We start from the raw sequence: 13737 nt of genomic DNA on the forward strand, positions 1-13737 counted from the left end.
TTATTTCTGACGAATACTTCAGCTCTAATGTCTGAAACTTTTATATTTTGGTGATTAGAAATTTAAATCGCGATGTAGGGGTAGAACATCACAGCAGGCCAAGCAGGCCACCTACAATCAACACCTAGCCCCCACCCCCTCCGAAAAAGTACATTATAACGCGTCCTGACACCCGAGATGGGCATCAGTCGCGACTTGTTGTTGGTGAGAAACGGAGCTGAAGACCTCTACTCTCCTTTCGAGTAAAGGTATTTTCTCCAAAGTTTAGAAATTAAGGCAAATTTTTAAGATTTAAACAGAGGGTACTGAAAAATGGCGCCCACGCAGTGGAAATCTCACCAAAAAACGCTTTAGAAATTTTTACTTACAACTAAAAATGTTTCGAAGATTGACGCCATCTCGATGTTTACGGAGTCGCTTGTGTCAACAAACTTTCCATTCCTGTGATAAATCCGCACACCACTTGTACCCACAGACGCGGAGCACTTTTATCACAACAATCGAAACACGATTTCTCACCAACAACAAGCCAGGCGTAAACAGCTGTTTGGTAGAAGATGACGAGAAGCGTGCTCTTGGCAAATTTTTAAATAAGTAGTAAAACATCAATATTTACATATTTATGATGATTAATTTGAAAATATTCGTTATTGAAAAAGTAACTCGACTCTGACTCAAATTTAAGTAATTATTTTTCTGAATTAGAACGTTCTTTCAAGTTCTGTATTATGACGTCACGACTCTTGACTTTCGTACCTATTGTAAATAATTGCTATACTCAACTGTCATTGCAGAACAGTTTACCAGTTATTCATGCAGATTGTTATCAGCTATACTGTAATTGTTATAATCGTAATGCGCATATATATCTTATTATTTACTTTTTGGATATATGAAGATGTTTTACTGCTGGATTATCGCCGTAGTGTGACGCAATTGTTTTCGGTCCATGGCCTCTGTCTGTTTTTCGCACCATAAGAAATTATGGGGCCGAATTGGCAATGACCAGAAAGTCGTTAAAAGAGGAAAGTTAGCATTGAGGGCATATGTTTTGACTGAGAAAAATACAAATTTATTCAATAGCTAGCTTGTAAAAAATACTTGGTTATAAAAACTTGATTGACAACTAAGCAGCATGTCTACTATGGGTTTCAGAGACAGTGCAAGCACGTTTTTGGGCAATACCTATTTCTGTAACGAACACTCGTAACAGAACGAGATTTTGCTATAGTGCATTACACCCAGTGGCCGTAATTTATAAGGGTATCGTGAATCACTAATCGTAAAGAATAACGACACTTGTCCTTGTACCAAGAGACAAAAACTCCATTATGCAGAAATGGATACGAACGCGTATAAAGCTCCACCTACCCTCTCCCCCCCCCCCCCCCCCCCCCTCCCCCCCCCCCCCCTCCCCCCCCCCCCCCTCCACCGCCTCCCTATCCCTTTTCTTCTCGTTCCTCCGCCTTCCTTTCTCTCTCTCTCTCTCTCTCTCTCTTTCGTCTCTCTGTTGCCATTCGGTATGTGTTGACCCTCCAAACTGCAAACATTAAAGGTTACATTTATTTCTGGCATACGATATTAAAGAAATTCAAAATACTAATAAAGACTGAAATCAATGAAAAGTGCTAGCAAAAACAAAAAACAAAAAAGCAAAAAAAAAAAAAACGTAGTCGTTCCTCTATGCACTTTTCCGTATTCATTCCTCTATGGTTTTCGGCAGCCAGATGTACGAAAACGTTAGAAACATTTGATTTTATCTACTTAGAAATATCTGTAATTTTTCGGGGTAATTTGGTTGCAAAAAAAGGGATAATATACATGAATTAAATCAAAATTTTTAAATAACAAAGTAAATTTAAACTAAATAAGTAAAGTAAACAATTTAGGGAAATAAAACTTTGCAGTTTCGTCGTCTGTCGTCGTCTGCTGTTCGTAATTGTGTTTATGCGCGCGCGCTTAGAAACAGGAACAGCAACGGGTTTAAAGTGCAATGTGGAGTGAACTGAGACCAAAATGTGTATAATAACAATCAAATAAGCACTGTGGAGTTTCAGTTGTGATGGCAGTAAGGATAAAAACCGCCGATTACAAGGTAAGAATGAATTCAGTTCAAACCATAACCCCGGGAATAACAAGTTTCATACTTTCACTAATATAGGCAACAAAATGTTGTTTGTTCCGATACGTAATACAAACCCTCGGCCTTTCCTTAACAATAGGAAGTAGCTAGCGGCAGCTGGAAACGGTCGTTAAGCTTCGAAACAAGGGGAGAACGGTAGTTAAACTGCTTGTACCGATCGTCGCGCGCCTCGCGACTGGGAGGTAAACAAACCACTTTTGCTTTCGGCCGTGTGTGGGAAGGACGTGCTCGTCATCGCTCTGCCCGCTTGTCGTTTGCTTTGAGTTGGAGTATTGCCCTCTTTTTCTGTATAAATCAGAGTGATTGTAAGTACTTTTGCATTTCTTTGTTGATCATTGCAATGAGTGAAGAAGAAATGGAGATATCACCACGCCCCCCGGTCGCCCGTAGTGTGTTGTGCCCGGGCTGGAGGGGCGTAGATGTGGGGATTTAGATCGTTTGTCGATGTAGATCCTCACGAGGTTTGTACTCGTTGTCGGCGGGCGAGAGTGCTCCCGCCAACGAGCCCTGTGTAATATGTATGAATTGGTCCGAGGCGCAGTGGGTGCTGTACGAGGGCAGGAAGAGACTTAGGCCGCCCAAAAAGTCATCGGAAAGTCCAGTGACTCCTTTGGTAACGGACACTTCGTCCTCTTCCTGCCCCCCGGCCAGCCCCACGGTTTGCGCCTTCCCCTGCGGGGGGGGTAGCGGAGTCCTTCTCCTCTCTCGATCGTCGAGTGTGGATGAGGGCGCCCGCTACCCGGACGTCCAGTTGTACTCGGGGTCTTCCGTCCGCTCTGGGGGGGGTTCTTCTCCCCCCATTGGCGTGAGGAAACCCCTCTAACTAACCCGACTGTTGCTTCGCAAGTGTGCATCAGCGAAGGACGACCTGGGACAGGTGTGGGAGTCGCTGGGACTGCAGGGAGTGCCGAGCATACAGGGGTTGATTCAGCGGTTGGCGGGGGTCGGCAGTGGTCACTCATGGTGCGGTGACCACTACAACAACCACAATTCTCTACACCAGCATATGAGATGCCACCGCATCTGGTGTATACACCACATATCATGTCGGTGACACCCACGGCTGCGATCCAAAAACCCATTCTGCCGTGTCAAAGAGGACGGTGCCAACACCACCTGGGTTCTTTGTATTGCCGACCCCCCCCCCGGACTCCGCTGCCCAAAGAGTACCCCCCTGGACCTGCCGCCAGTGCCGAGGATGACGGTAGCTGCCGACAGGACGCCTGGCTCTCCTGTGGTACCTGCCGTGCCTGCCGTACCTGTTGCTGTCCCAGCCGCTCATTCCTTTTCAGATCGGGGCCTGCTGCTCATTCACTTTCAGATGTTCCTGCCGTTCCTGCTGTTCCCGGACCTGTTCCTGTTGTTCCTGCTGTTGGTGGTGCTGTCACAGTCTCAGTCTTTCCGGACAGGTGCAGTCGGGCCCTGTTGCTTCGGCAACTGCCCCGGCTCCCTCCTGGATGGAAGACCTGACGTCTGTCCTGCGGAGCCTGGCGAAGAAAAGAAGAGGAAGAGAAGAAGGTGTCGTCGTCGTCTTCGTCGTCTTCTTCGTCGTCTGCTGCCTCTCCTTCCCTTCGACTTCTAAGGCTAAACAGCCGAAGAAGAAGAAGGTTGCCTCCTCCCCCCCTAAGAAGACTCCTTCGGGATCTTCTAAGGGCCCGGCTTCGCTCAGGCGAGCTGGGGAGCTCTTCTGCTGGTCCTCCTGTTCTTCGGGAACGGGGCCCGTCGCTTCTTCTGCAAAGAAGAAGTCGACGGGGACCAGAGGTGCACCAGCCTCGGCTGGTGCGTCCTCAACCTGGTGCTAGCGGTTCTGCCGCTAAACCAGGTTCCGTCTCGGCCGCTTCTCGTTGTTCGCGAGAAGCACCGAGTGGACGCTCTTCCAAAGAAGACCGTCCAGCCAAAGTTTTGACGCCCGAGCTCGCTCGCCGTCAAGACAGCGGCGCGGAGCAGAAGACTGGCGAGAGTCGTGCACACGACTCTCGCCAGGCCAGTGGACGCTCTCGCAGCGATCAACTGGCTGCTCGGGCTGACGTGACGGTCGCTGACCGGCCGCGGGTTGAGGCGAGGAAGGAGTCCCCACTGACCGCCGGTACCAGCCACGGCTGGTACCAGCGGCTTGACGCGCCGACGAGGACGCTGGCCGGTCTCGACGCGACAGAGAGCCTAGCAGAGGTCACCCGTCCGCCGCTCCCGATGGGACCGGGCGGAGACGGTGACCAGCGGCAGCTCGCCTGACGCTAGAGATCGGTCTCGACGTTCTCAGCCGAGCCAATCGCCCCAGTGCGAGCGGCAAGGCTAGGCCTGCTGCTCGACCGTCACCGCGGTGACGATCAGCAGCAGCCCTCCACGCACGCTGGTCCGGCCAGCGACGCGAGGGGGGAGCGTCAGGTCTGCCTCTCCCGTACCTTCAACCTCCTCGGGCTATACCGGGAGGAGAGCGAGGTACCGGTACCGAGGAGCGATCACGAGAGGTGCGCCGCTCGTGACCCAGCTATGACGCCGTACGGATCAGGCACGGTTTTAGGACCGACCAGAACGTACGCGCAAGTAGTTGGAGGAGACCGTCAGGGGTCTGTCGCTGTTCCTCCTTCTGAAGGAGGAGTATCGCGGGATATGCTCTTGCTGGAGGGACTGGACGGTCCTACTCCACAAGACGCTGTAACTCCCGAGATACAGAGGAACTTTGCAGAGGTCATAAGCTGATGCGTCTGCATAATGACCTCGCGGAAGGATCGCCGCTACCACCGGCAGAGCCCACGTCCCGGCTCTAATCATTTTGGGGTCCCAAGAGGGAACCAAAATGATGGTGGGGTTACCGCGATCTGAGCTTGCAGACTCGGTCCTGGATCAGGTGGAGAATCTCGTCTCAGGACGGGAGGACTCGCTAAAGTCCGGACGGTCTTCTAAGCTGCTTCTCCTCCTCTACAGCGGCAGAGGCGATTCTACGTGCCTTCGGAAGACCCGATACTGCCGAAACAGGTTAACCCGGAGTTAGCGAGGCTGACTCCAGGTGTGTCCCTGCAGCAGCTCCTGTCGGAGAACCTATGGTTCTCGCAGCAGGAGGCACTTGCCCTGGAATCTACCGCTATGGCAGCATTCCAGGCAGTTTCCTGGTTGGATTTGTGGTCCCTCAATATCCAAAGTAGCGGCCGGCTCTGGGAGTTCTGCTCTCGAAGACGACGCTTCTTTTAGGAGACTGTGCCAGTCTGGAGGAAGAGCAATCTCTTACCTCGCCCATCAGACTGCTAACCTGTGGGCCAACTTGGTTCTTCGACGTAGGGACGCCAGTCCTTACCCGAGTGACCAAGGGGGCCGGGTCGTGAGGCGGCACTCGGGCTTCGAAATGGACCTCTTAGGAGTTCCCCAGCTCTCTCCCTGGAGAGATGGTGGACGCTGCGGTGGAAAGGCGGCGCACTGACGAGAGTGACCGCTTAGTTCACCAGGCAGTCTCGAAGGTTACTGGGCAATCTCGAGCGACTGCGGCCAAACCAAAGAGCTGGCTAGCGCTTCCACGGCGGCGAAGACGGTTGCACCGTCCAAACCCGTGTGAAGACTCCTGTAGTTTCAACTTCTGCTAGAGGAGGCCGCAACCAGCCCTCCTCCCAGCCCTCCTTTCCCCGAGGGGGTGGGTGCTGGAAAGAAGTCGAAACGAGGTGGGAAACGCTAGGGACGGCGTTCCCCCTCACCTGCTGCCGGAAGTGGGGGGGTGCCTAGCGAGCCATTGGGCGACTTGGCAGCGCTACGGCGCCGAGAACGGATAGTAGACGTCGTTCGGGAGGATATCTACTACCTTCGAGTCTCGGCCCCCCCTCATCTCCAATCCGGTCCACCTACAGACCTATGTCCGGGGATCAGTAAAGGACAACGCTCTTCGACAGGAGATCAAGACCATGCTGGCGAAACGAGCTGTAGAAATCGTGGAGGACCAGTCACCGGGCTTTTACAGCCGCCTCTTCCTAGTGGAGAAGGCAGGGTCGGCTGGGGGGTGGCGTCCGGTGATAAACCTCTCTCCCCTGAACCGCTTCGTTCGCACGACGCTGGTTCACGATTGGAGTCGGCACGATCGGTGCTCGACTCTATCATGGGGAACGATTTTCCATGCTTTCAGTGGACTTGAAGGACGCGTATTTTCAAATACCCATCCCATCAGTCCTCCAGCAAAAGTACCTAATCCGCTTCATCTTCGACGGGACGGGTTGTGTACCAATTCAGGGCACTTTGTTTCGGTCTCTCAACCGCCCCACAGGTGTTCACGCGAGTGTTCACTCTGGTGTCAGCTTGGGCCCATTCGCACGGGATACGTCTTCTGAGGTATCTCGACGATTGGCTAGTCCCTGGCGAGCTCCCGCTCGCAGTTGCTACAGGACAGAGATCGACTCCTCAAGTTTTGTCGCGATCTGGGGATCGTGATAAACTACGAGAAGTCCGATCTCGAACCCAAGCAGAAGATGAAGTACCTGGGTATGCTGATAGACACGGTAGCAGGGCAGGTCTTTCCCGCAGACTTGCGTATCAGCAAATTCAGGGAGGCAGCCGGCGGTTCCTGTCGCGGCAGGAACAGGCAGCACAGCAATGGCAAGTCGTGATCGGCCATCTGTCGTCACTCGAGAAGTTAGTCCCTCACGGGCGTCTTCACCTGCGGTCCTCTCCAGTGGAGGCTAAGGGAGAGTTGGTCTCAGGCCAAGGATCCTCCTTACTTTCCCGTGGCTATCACGGACAAGGTGAGCAGGACCTAGCCTGGTGGCTCGACGACAAGAACCTCTTAAGAGGAGTGCCCATACGCACTCCCCCCCCGCCCCCCGGAGATGCTTCTGTTCTCAGACGCATCGACCGAGGGATGGGGGCGCACACCTGGAGGAGTTGCTGACTGCAGGTGTGTGGGACCATCACGAAAAGCACCTTCACATCAATGTCCTGGAACTCAAGGCGGCGTTCTACGCTCTCCAAGAGTTTCAGGACCGCTTGGTGGGACACTCAGTGGTGTTGATGTGCGACAACACCACAGTAGTGGCATATGTCAACAAGCAGGGGGGGGGCTAGTGTCTCATTCCGCTCCATCAGTTGACGGTGCAGGTGCACGAGTGGGCCACGGCTCACTCGATAGAGCTGTCAGCACGCTACATTCCAGGCAAGAGGAATGTAGTAGCAGACAAGCTCAGCCGTCGGGATCAGGTGATAGGGACCGAATGATCTCACACCAAGACGTAGCGGAAAGGCTCTTCAAACCTGTGGGGACGCGATCGGTCGTTAGACCTGTTCGCCACCCGGCACAACAGAAAACTTCAGGTTTTCTTCTCAGCTGTGCCGGACCCATGGGCAGCTGCAGAGGACGCTCTCAACACCCCTGGGACAATCTTCGCTTACGCCTTTCCTCCTCCCCTGTCTGATTCGGAGTGATCAGGTCGAGCGCTGGTCACTCCCAATCTCAGAATGATCCTGGTGGCTCCCAAACGGCCGCAAGCCGTTTGGTATCCGGACCTGCTGCTTTCTCTTCCTTGCGGACGCACCGAGAGAGCTACCCACTTGGCACAACCTTCTAGCCCAGCCACACGTAGAACGGTACCACCAAGCAGTCCAGTCCCTTCAACTTCACGGCTGGCTGTTATCACCATCTCTTGCGAACGAGAGGCTTTTCTCGTAGCGCAGCAACAGAGATGGCTGGACACGTCCGACAGTCCTCTGCAGCTGTGTACCAGGGGGAAGTCCGTCTTCTGTGGTGGTGTCGTAGACAGGGTCTGTCTCCTCTCAGAGCCACTCTTCAGCAGGTAGCGGATTTCCTCCGTGTTTCTTCGCGAGAAGAAGCTCCTCTCAGTACCCACAGTTAAAGGATATAGAGCAGCACTGGCGCTCGTCCTAAAACTGAGGGGACTGGACATCTCGAATTCGTTCGAGATCTCCTTGCTAATGAGGAGCTTCGAAAGGTCTTGCCCACCAGGGAACTCAGGCCCCCTGCGTGGGATTTGACTCTGTACTTAGGAGTTTGACTCGAAGACCCTTCGAGCCACTCCGAGAGTCGTCCAGACAGGGATCTGACTTTCAAGACCCTCTACATGGCCTTTCTTATGATGTTAAACATACCAGAGGCTGGGGATCTGTGACGCTCGATTTTCGTCCCGAACTTCGTAGCTAAGACTCAGAATCCGTCGATCCCCGACGACAGGTTCGAGGTCTTTCACGATCCCTCCCTTCTGGACTTCACCGATAACGATGCGGATGAGATGCTGCTTTGTCCTGTGAGGGCGTACGGCGCTATCTGAAGAGAACTCGACATCTCAGGCCTGAGTGTCGACGCCTCTTCGTTAGCACTGGGGTTACCAAGAAAGAAGTCTCCAAGAACACGCTTTCTTTTCTGGCTGCGTGAGGTGATCAGGAGAGCGTACGAGGCTGATGGTAGCGACGACATCCGTACGCTCCGACCGAGAGAGGCCCACGAGTCAGAGGTATCGGACCCTCCTTAGCGTTTCCGTAAGAACTTCTCCGTGGCGCAGGTCCTGAAGGCAGGTGTCTGGGCCACCAGACCACCTTCACGTCCTTCTACCTTCGGGATATTGCCCACAAGTCCTTGGATACTTTTTCCTTGGGACCTGTGGTGGCTGCTCAACACGTTGTGTAAGCTTACCCAGCACCCGAGCAGGCAGAACAGCATCGATTCCTGGTATGACTGGGAGAATGAATGTGCGAATGAGAGATGACTGGCTTCTCTTCACCATCTTTCTCTACCTCTACCTGTGGGCAGAGGGATACGGTCGTTACCTGCTGGAAGGGAGTCAGATGCAGGTAAGCTATTCAACAGAGCTCCATCCCATCTCTTTAACTAGAGATGAGGAGTGTATATCCACCACTTTCTCCAACAAGGGGGAGAAAGTGGATGCCTACATGAGACAAAACCCACTTTACTTTACATTTGCTCATGTAAAGGAAAAAGTTCTTACAATGCTGGTACAAAGAGATAGCTTGCCTCTCTCTTAGTACTCTGCCCAGAGGTCTGACCATTGATCCTGCGGTGCACACCCCGCCCGATCAATCGGACAGAGGCTTGGATCCCTCACTCGCTCTTACGACCAGGAGGCATTCCAGGGATGACGAACACCAGTCTGTTCATCAAAGACTCAGATTCCTCCCACCAAGAAGTGAGTCTTCCTATTGTTAAAGGACCGAGGGTTTGTATTACGTATCGGAACAAATGACAATTTGTCGAAAATTGCATTTGTTCCGATACGTAATACAAACCCTCGGTCCTTTAACAATAGGAAGGTAACTAGCGGCAGCTGGGACGGTCGTAAGCTTCGAACAAGGGGAGAACGGTAGTTAACTGCTTGTCCGATCGTGCGCGCGCTCCGCGCGCCCAGAGAGGTGAAGAATCACTTTTGCTTTCGGCCGCGGTGTGAAGGACGTCGTCATCCTGCTCTGCCCGCTTCATCGTCGTATGCTTTGTTTATATTGTGTTTTCTACTAATGGTTGGTTTGACTTGAAATGAAACTGTAAGTACACTGTTTTCATTTCATTACTTAATTATGAATCAACATGGAGCTATCGCCGTAGAGACGGCGATTTCCGCTCTTTCATGAATTGAACCTTGAATTATGTCTCGGTGCCGAGGGCGGGCGAACTCGTGCCGAGTCATGTATTTTGGGCGAAAGTGTGTAATTGAAAGATGTAAGTACTCTTTTTCATTATATTTTTTGCCCTGTGCGTTCGTTGCCGAGAGCTTGATTGCGCTCGGCAAGAGCCTCTTTTGTTTTGTATGAATAGAATGCAATGAAAGTGGATTCGCAATGCAGTTTTCTTTTCATTTTCATTTATTAATTGCATCAAATTTAATTTTGGATCAATTTCCGCTCTTACCCGGGAATTAATCCTTACGATTTATTGCTGTGAAAGTGAAAATAGCAAGTGCAGTATTGTTCATTTTCATACATTCAACTTACCTGTCAGATATATACATAGCTATCGACTCCGTCGTTCCCGACAGAATTTCAAATTTCGCGGCACTCGCTACAGGTAGGTCAGGTGATCTACGCCCTGCTCTGGGTGGCAGGGCTAGGAACTATTCCCGTTTTCTAATCATAATCTCTCTGTCGCCGGCTGTATCACATTGTTGTTACTTCCTCCTGACTAGAATTCGTTTTTCGCAAAGCTTTTGATCATCTCGCGCTGATATTTGGTGACGTACTTGGATCGTTGTTTTGGCATTCGCTATCGTGGACTGTTTTTTGGACTTGGTTTTTGGATTTTGTGAATATGTCTGATTCTAGTGTTAGTTTCAGAGTGTGTGTGAATGAGGGCTGTAAGGTGAGGATTCCGAAAGCTTCGGTAGATCCTCAACTAGTTGTAGAAGGTGTAGAATGGTTGAATGTTCAATTGAGAATACGTGTAATGATGTGAGAATCTGAGTGCACAAGAGTGGAAGAATCTAACTTCTTACTTGAGAAGTTAGAGAGAGATAGAGAGAGGAAGAAAACCCATAGAAGGTCTGCCTCTCATGATTTTTACTTTCTAGCTCTGTAGCTTCTTCCTATGATGATAATGACCATTCTGTTTCAGCCCGTTCACAAATGGCTAATCCCTCTAGTTCGGCTTCGGAAATAGCAGAACTTAGAGCTTCCTTCAGAAAAATGCAGGAAAAGGTCGCGGCATTGGAAGGTAAGGAAAGTGAATGTTGGCAGTGATATTAGTGTCCCCAGTGTAGTGGAGGGGGGTGGGGCGTCTGGTCGTCTCTGCGACGCTCCAGGCCTAGACCTCTTCCAAGCTCCCTGGCCCGGAGGAGAAGGAAAGTCGAAAGCCGTACGGGGGTTGTGGAGAATCCCCAACGATCAGGCGTCCCTTCGGCAGAATCGATCGTATCGATGCTAAAGACCGCTATAGAGGGTCCTCCGAGAGTGCTTTCGTCGTCGAGTTCGCCTTCTCCGAGAAGAGGGTGGAAGGAGTCGAATCTTTCCCGTCCTTTAAGAGAGGAGTATGCAAGAACCTGCCAGGCGCCAGGCGCTGCTGAACATGAGATCAATTCGAGTCCCGAGCGCTTCTCGGAAGGAGGAGCTCCTTCGGTAGTAAAGAGGGCGAGAATACAGTCAGACTCTGGGACTAGAGCGCCTTACAGATCTCCCTCTCCTGATTCGGAAGATTCCTCCCCCCAACCAGGAAAATTTTGAAGAATTTGCAAGAGCAATTAGCCTTGCTAGCAGGACTCGTTATAAGGAGCCTACTCGTAAGAAGGATGATAGGCTTCCTATTAAAAGATCTAAAGAACTATCTCCTGCCAGGCGCGACGCATCCTTCAGGGGAGTTGTCGCACAGGCGGCCATCTCTGGGGGGGGCGGTGCGCTAGGCAGGCGAGAAGTAGGAAAGGAAGCTACTCCTGTCAAGAGTAGGGCGCCAACCAGAAGCCAAACTCCGAGTAGGCGTAACGAGCCAGAAAATGCGCCTAATAAAGGCCATACTCCTCCCAGGCGCCAGGAGTTTTACGAAGCTTATACTCCTCCCAGGCGCCAGGAATATGCGGAACTTAATACTCCTACCACTCGCCAGGAGTGTTATGAACACAATGCGCCTACGAGGCGCCAGGCGCCTGCTGAAAGCCAGGAGTATTCGAGGCGCTTTGCGCCTGCCAGGCGCCAGGCGCCTGATGAAAATGCGCCTGCCAGGCGCCAGGCGCCTGATGAAAATGCGCCTGCCAGACGCCAGGCGCCTGCTGAAAGCCAGGAGTATTCGAGGCGCTTTGCGCCTGCCAGGCGCCAGGAGGATCCCAAGCACGCTACTCCTCCCAGGCGAGATACTCTGCTGTACACCAGCCGCATTCCTCGTATGAACCTGACACTCGGAAGAGAGTAGAGAGAGTCAGTAGAAAGGAGAGCCTTCTCCTTCCGAGCCTCTTAACCCAGAAGATGCATCGGAGGATGAAATGAAGGAAGGATCTTCTAATTATAAAGTCCTTTCGTCCCTTCTGTTGGAGGATATGGAGACTCTTTGACACCAGCTGCTCCCCTTCTCACGTTCGCAGTTTTCGAGCACGAAAACACTCAAGTCTTCCTCTTTCCTTAAAATGAAGCCTGCCATTTCTATGAGGAGAGCGCTACAATCTCTTGACTCCTGGTTCAAGAAGAAGAAGGAGTTAGGAAGGACGGTCTTTTGTATGCCTCCCGTCAAACTTACAGGAAGGAGAGGAATTTGGTACGAAACGGGAGAGGATATAGGATTGTCTCTGTCCGTTTCAGCCGAATCAGATTTCTCGAGTTTGGTGATTCGTCTAGAAGGCACGCCTTGAATGCAGCAAAGGTTACTGGGGGCTTTCGGAAACGGACCACCTCATCAAGAGTCTATTTCGCACCCTAGAAGTTTTAACTTCTTAGATTGGTCCCTTGGGGTTCTGGCCAAGAAATCTCAAGAAAATGAACAACTCGACCAGAAACCCTGAATTGTATCCTAGCTGCATTGATAAGGCTGTTCAGGATGGATCAGCTGAGGTATGCTCGCTATATGGTGCAGGAGTGTTAAAGAAAAGAGCGGTGCACAGTGCTTTCTCACAAAGGCCGTCTCGCATTCGCAGAGAGCCGCCTTATTGTTTGCGCCCTCTCTCTGAACTGACTTTTTCCATCGCAGTTGTGAAGGACATCGCGCATTCTCTGACGGAAAAGGCACCCACCCAGGATCTCCTTAGACAATCATCAAGGAAGAGTAGGCCTGTGGCTAGTGAAGAGAAGAAAGTGGCTCTCCCGGTCAGAAACAGCCCTTTCGAGAGGTCTTCCAACTAGACCGATCGCCAGAAGGAAGTCGAATGATAAGAGGGGCAGGTCTTCCTTCCGTGCTTTTAAGAAAGGGAAATGAGAGTTCTGTCCTCCAGACACCGTAGGAGCCAGGCTACAGTATTTTGCGAAAGCCTGGGAAGACTTAGGAGCCAACACTTGGACGATGTCGATTATCAAGAAGGGGTATCGCATCCCATTCAAGGACATTCCTCCCTTGACAACATCTCCGAGGGAATTGTCCGCCAGATACAGGGACCAGATGATGACGGACACTCTTCGTCAAATGGTGGAACAGATGTGGGAGAAAAGAGCAATAGAACTTGTACTGGATTGCAACTCCCCGGGGTTTTACAACCGCTTGTTTCTTGTAACAAAAGCCTCGGGAGGATGGAGACCGGTACTGGACGTAAGTGCGCTGAACAAATTTGTCGAACAACAGAAGTTCAGCATGGAAACGTCTGCCTCAGTCCTTGCAGCACTACGGCAAGGGGATTGGATGGTGTCCATAGACCTTCAAGACGCATACTTCCACATCCCGATCCACCATTCGTCGAGGAAGTACCTTCGATTATGTTCGAAGGCAGAAATTATCAGTTCAGGGCCCTGTGTTTCGGCCTGTCCACGGCTCCTCAAGTCTTCACAGACGTGATGAAAAATGTAGCGAGACACCCTACACTTGAAAGGGATAAATGTCTCAATGTACCTGGACGACTGGCTCATCAGAGCCAGGTCTCAAAAGCAGTGTGGAGGACCTGTTAATAACACTGGAGTTTGACAAGTCTTTGGGACTGATCGTGAACCTCGAGAAGTCTCAGATGATCCCCAGCCAGAACGTGTTATCTGGGGATTCAGAT

At 51.4% G+C, this 13737-nt stretch overlaps 1 protein-coding gene and 1 long non-coding RNA gene across 3 annotated transcripts in view; one reads left to right on the forward strand and one right to left on the reverse strand.

The window, feature by feature from the left end:
* LOC135227102 (enhancer of rudimentary homolog) overlaps window positions 1–13737 on the reverse strand; it is a 139557-nt gene that overhangs the window by 22000 nt on the left and 103820 nt on the right. The gene's annotated exons all lie outside the window — the stretch shown is intronic.
* The window catches only part of LOC135227100 (uncharacterized), a 67993-nt gene that overhangs the window by 443 nt on the left and 53813 nt on the right, over window positions 1–13737 (forward strand). The window lies entirely within an intron of this gene.

Source organism: Macrobrachium nipponense, chromosome 15, assembly GCF_015104395.2.
Source record: "Macrobrachium nipponense isolate FS-2020 chromosome 15, ASM1510439v2, whole genome shotgun sequence".
NCBI lineage: Eukaryota > Metazoa > Arthropoda > Malacostraca > Decapoda > Palaemonidae > Macrobrachium > Macrobrachium nipponense.